Source organism: Macaca fascicularis, chromosome 6 (assembly GCF_037993035.2).
Source record: "Macaca fascicularis isolate 582-1 chromosome 6, T2T-MFA8v1.1".
NCBI lineage: Eukaryota > Metazoa > Chordata > Mammalia > Primates > Cercopithecidae > Macaca > Macaca fascicularis.
In genome coordinates this window covers 142,437,989-142,443,988 of record NC_088380.1, presented here as the reverse complement: position 1 = coordinate 142,443,988, position 6,000 = coordinate 142,437,989, and positions in this window count along the sequence as shown.

Below are 6,000 nucleotides of genomic sequence, written 5' to 3'. Positions count from 1 at the left end.
CGACGTGGTTATAAAAGATTCCAAGTTCTCTCTTGCTAGCAGATGTCCCTATTGCCTTCTCAGTGTGCACATTTTGATGAAGCCAGCTGCCACATTAGAGAAGTCCATGTGATGAAGGAGCCTTCAGCGCACAACCAGGGAGGAACCAAGATCCTCAGCCCAGCAAGTTTGGCAGGAGGAACTGAATCCTGCCAAAGCCGTGTGGGCTTGGAAGCAGATCTTTCTCCCAGTGGAGCCTTTAGAGGAGACCACACCACCTTTGTCAACACCTTAACTACAGCCTTGTGGGAGACCCTGAAGCAGAGGAACACGTAAGTCGTGCTCAATTCCTGACAGACGCAACTTCTGTGCAATAATAGATATGTGCTGTTTTAAGCTGCTAGGTTTTGGAATAGTCTGAATGCAGCAATAAGTAACTAATCCATCAACCCTGTTATGCTATGAAGTTTTAGTCTGGGATGGCACAGTCAGGAAGAGAATCAGGGGAGGGCTGGTGAGCCATCACATCATAACAGGCAGGTTACCTGGGGTAACTGTTTTATTACATCACTGAAGCAAGAGCAGGTTGTTATGGAGAGGAAGAAATAGTCAAACAATTCCTAAAGATAAAAGGTACCACAGCACAACTAAAAATATCTCAGGAGTAATAATAAGCATGCCTGAGCTGCCATTTTGATTTATAATAAAATGGTTCCAGTCAAAGGAACCTGGGCTCTTTGGAGAAATGACTGCACCTAGGACTGAGGCAGTAAATAGACAAGATGTGCCTGAAGTGTCTTGTAGTGCCAGAAAGTAATAAGTGCTCAAAAAAAAAAAAATCTCAAAAGCCACATTGAAGGGGCCAAAGGGAACACAGGAACACAGGGACTCCAGTGACCAGCACTGGAACAATTTGAGCAACAAAATAAATAAAGCAGTATTGGATTATAACCTGAAGTATAAAATAAATCTCTATGAACTCTTAATGATACAAATGATAGAATGAATAAATAAATAAACAAACAAATAAATAAATAGGAGAAACAAATATCCTATGCAGAAGAATTCCATATAATTATGTGGATACTCAGCCCTCGAGGAAGTGGAGCATACCTCGCCTCCACTTTAGTGTGGGCTATGCATAGAGACTTCCTTCCAAAGAGTGCAGTATGGAAAGGAGGGGGAAAGATGAACTTTGTGGTGGAGAAACCTGACAAACACGACCTTGGCCAGATGATCAATGTCACATCAGCAATGATAAATTATGTGGATAATATGTACCTTTGATATGATATAACAAAAATAGCACTTTACTTCTGTGGTCTTTCTCCAAAAACACATAACCCCAGTTTAATCCTGACAAAAACGTCAGGCAAATCCCAACGGAGGGACATTCTACCAAATACCTGACCAGTGTGCCTTGTAACTGTCAAGGTCATCAAAGAAAATCTAAGAATTTTTTCTGAGACAGGGCCTCACTCTGTCACCCAGGCTGGAGTGCAGTGGCACGATTTCGGCTCACGGCAACCTCTGCCTCCAAAGTTCAAGTGGTTCTCCTGCCTCAGCCTCCAGAGTAGCTGGGATTACAGACAAACACCACCATGCCCTGCTGAATTTTGTATTTTTGTAGAGATGGGATTTTGCCATGTTGGCCAGGCTGGTCTTGAACTCCTTACCTCAGCCGATCCACCCACCTCTGCCTCCCAAAGTGCTGGGATTATGGGTGTGAGGCATTGTGCCTGGCCCTAAAGTCTAAGAAATTATGGCCAAGAGGAGCTTAAAGAGACATGATGACTAAATATAATACGGCGTTCTGGGAAGGATCCTGGAACAGAAAAATTACCACCTATCATCTAGTAATAGGTATGTGGTCTTGGGCAAGTTACTTGACATTAGGTAAAATTAAGTAAATCTGAATAATGCATGGACTTAATTAATAATCTTATATCAATGTTGGTTCATTAAGTGTAACAAATGTACCCTTCTAGTAGAAACTGGATTTGGGGTATGTGAGAACTCTCTGTACTGCCTTTATAATTTTTTGGTAAAAAAAAAAAAAAAAAAGCTGTTCTAAAATAAAAATTTAATTAAGTAGCAAAAAAGAAGATGGGGAGATGCTGAGGAATGGCGAAGAGTGTGGAGAAGAACAACTGAAACCAGATGACTGGTTTTAGGATCTGGCAGTGGTTGCCAGATCTTGGAAAAAGAGAAGTTGAATGGCTGTATCTGGGGTAGAAGAGTTTTCATGGAAACTAGAGTTTAAATTGAATTTTTACTAACTTAATTTTAGTGGGAAATTAAAAAACCACTTTATGAGACTTTGTCATTTGTATATCATCTTTCTTTCCCAGGGCTTCATGTGCTTGTTATGTGCTTTTTGGAATGCATATTTACATTTTAAAAGTATTTAAAATTAAAATGATCACTGGTTTAAAAAAAAATGAATAGAGGCTCTTAAACAGCAAATGGGAATCTTTGGATACTGGAACTGGGAATGAAAACACCCAATCCAAATGTTCTACTAGAAATCAGTACTAAAAAGAATAATGATAAGACATTTAAGAGGAAGAAAAACCAAATACATGAAAAATAAGTTTATAAAATTTTGACCCACATACAGTAGGAATTATAGTAGGAGAAAAAAGAAGATTGGAAGTCAAAGAACTAACAGAAAAAAAATTCATTGAGTTGGAGAAAGTCATCTTAAGATCTAATGAGCCAACTGCATGCTGGTCAGGAGGAATCAAAGGACAGCCACAATGAGACATATCCTGGTGAAATTTCTGAATTTCAAGGATGAATATCATGTAATTACAGTCTTAATCCTGAAATTACAGACTATTAAGGAATCAATGAGAATGAGCAAACTACTTAACAAAATCTATGCAATGCTGTTCATGCTGTGTTCAAAAGATGGCTCCTTATCTAGCAATAGCTATGTGATGCTGGGCAAATTACTAGACTTCTTAAAGCTTCCATTTCCTCATTTTAAAATAATATTAGTTGGGTTCAAAAGTAATTGTGGTTTTTACCATTACCCTTAATGGCAAGCAGCAATTACTTTTGCACCAGTCTAATAATATCAGCTACTTCCACTGTGCTGCGTGTGGGTCAGACACTGCTCTAGGGGCTTTCTAGGTACTAATTAATTTATCTTCCATCACAGCCCCACGGTGTAGCTTATAAAATTACCCCATTTTTACAGATGAGAAAACCAAAACACAGAGAAGTTATTTGCACAAGGTTATGGAATGGTAAGTGGCAGAGACTGTCTCAAGTCTGCACTCATAACTACTTTGCTATAAATACCTTTTATATGGCCTTGTGTGGTATTATGAGGATTCAGTGAGATAACGCATTAAAGATGTATAGCATGGTGACTACCATACAATGTATTCGATAATTGCAGCTACTATCTGTTTAAAAGGTGAAGCAAATATTCAACTCAAGGAGTTAGAAAAGGAATGATAAGATAAATTTATATCAGATAGAAATTAACAATGAAAAAGCATAAAATGCTAAGTTAGGAAGATAAAAATCACACACAGAATTGATAAATAAAAGCAAAACTTGAATCTCTGAAAAAAATCAAATATGCAAGTTTCTCACAATTTTTATTAAAGAGAAAAGATGGGTAAAATGCACAATATTACTACTTTGTCATGTCTGGGATTATTTCCTACAAAAATGCACACAAAAAAATTAAGTAGACAATGTAATACAGCAATTAAAACAGAAGAAATAGAAAACACCAACAAATTTTCCTCCATAAGTAATCATTCCCACATTTTATAAATGAGTTCTGTCAGAACATAATTGATTCAGCAAATAATTCTAATTATGGCCAGGTGTGGTAACTCACACCTGTAATCCCAGCACTTTGGGAGGATGAGGCTGTAGGATCGCTTGAGGCCAGAGGTTGGAGACCAACTTGAGCAACATAACAATAGCTATGTGAGGGAGATCCCATCTCTATACAATTTTTTTTTTAAATTAGCTTGGTGTGGTGGTGCGTGCCTATGGTCCCAGCTACTCAGGAGGCTGAAGTGGGAGAATAACCTGAGCCCAAGAAGCCAAGGCTGCAGTGAGCCAAGATCATGCCACTGCACTTCAGCCTATGTGACAGAGTGAGACACTGTCAAACAAAAAAATTATAATTACTACGTCTTGGGGACTGTCTCGTCACTGGCTTTGTGGAAATAAAAAAAGAAAAATCCTTTCTATGGAGGAGTGAGGAAATATTGAAAATTCTCATACTATTTAAACTCTTCCTAACTCACTTTTTATGTGCCCCAAAAAGAAGGCACATAAAAGGAAAATGAAGAATGAACTCCCTTAACGATGGACATGATCTAAGTAAAATTGCTAATGCAGCCTCTTCCCTTCTGAGAGAGAATCTGGCTTTTCCGTTCATTATTTAGCTCTGTTCCCCTACACACTAGATGAAGATGAAATATCAAGTAGGCCTAGGTGGCAAAGTGTCTGGGCTGGGATGACTATAAACGAACTATCCATTTTTAGTGGAGTGTCACGGTCTTGGGCTCTCCTGAGTGCAGGGGCCTTGGAAGCTGTCTGTGGAGCTCTTTCACCAGATATTGGCTCCTGTGGGGCACAGAGCCTTAGGCCAGGACATGTGCTGGGCCTCCCAATGGAAGTCGTGCTTCTCCACACCCAAGTCATCACCTGGAGCACGAAAGAGAATGGTGCCTGGACGACTTCGTGGGCCATTCCCACTGAAGAGGAGCACATAATGCTACCACCCTGGGAACCTGTGTTTCATCCTTTATTCAAAATAAAGGAAGAACAAATTGATTCCATCAGTGTACTAAAACTGTAATATAGTATGACCAAATAGAACTTATTCCAGGAATGTAAGGATGGCTCAACATTTAGCAATCAATTAAAACAATGTATCACACAAGTTAGTGGAAAAAAAACTCATGATCCTGATAAAAACTTGAAAGGCATTTGTAAAATTCAGCTATAATTTCTAAAAAGAATTTGGAGAACTAAATATTCAAAACTCTTCCCTATTAGGAAATCAATAGCAAACATGATACTGATTGATAGATGATTAGTTTAGATTCAGGGCGTACAAGTGCAGCTTTGTTATATGGATTTATTGTGTAATGGTGAGGTTTGGGCTTCTGAAGTGCCCATCATCCAAATAGTGACCATTGTACCCAATAGGTAATTTTTCAACCCTCACCCCTTCCTTCCCTCTGCCCATTTGGAGCCTTCGGTGTCTGTTGTTCCCATCTTTATGTTCATGCGTACCCATTGTTTAGCTCCCACTTATAAGCAAGCAAACACGATATTTAATGAAATATATTGAAATGAAAAGCATTGAAAGCATTCCCAGTAATGCGAAGGAAATGTCAACAATCACTTTATTACCACAATTGCATTCTAAAGTCAATCTAGAGCTGTAAGACAGCTCATTGGAATAAATTAGAGTCCAGAAAGACACTTAAGAAAAATTAAAATTTAGTGCTCAATAAGGTGGTAGTTCAAATCAGTAGGTAAAAGAGATATTCAGTCAGTAATAGTATTGACCAAACATAGAAGAAAAATAAATTAGATTTCTTCTATACCCTCAAATAAACTCCAAAAAGATTAAAGATTTAATTGCTGAAAATAAAATCATTCACAGACTGGAAAAATAGAGATAAATATGTTATATTTTTGACCACATAAAAACACAGTCAGAAAACACTACAAGCATAACAATAAATAGAAGAGAATAAATGTAATATATTTGAAAAACAAAGATATACAAAGAACACTTAGAAATCAGTAAGCAAAAGATTAACATACCAACAGAAAGCTGGGCACTAACAGGTAACTCACAAGTGAAGAAATATAAAAAAGCAAGAATTCATTAATTTATGAATTCAATACATATGTATTAGCATCATAAATTTGCCAGACACACCGACCAAGGTTAATAAAAAATCACTGTCCAGTGTTGATAAGGATGTCAGAAGTGGACATTCTTAAATGTGACTAATGGGATTATTA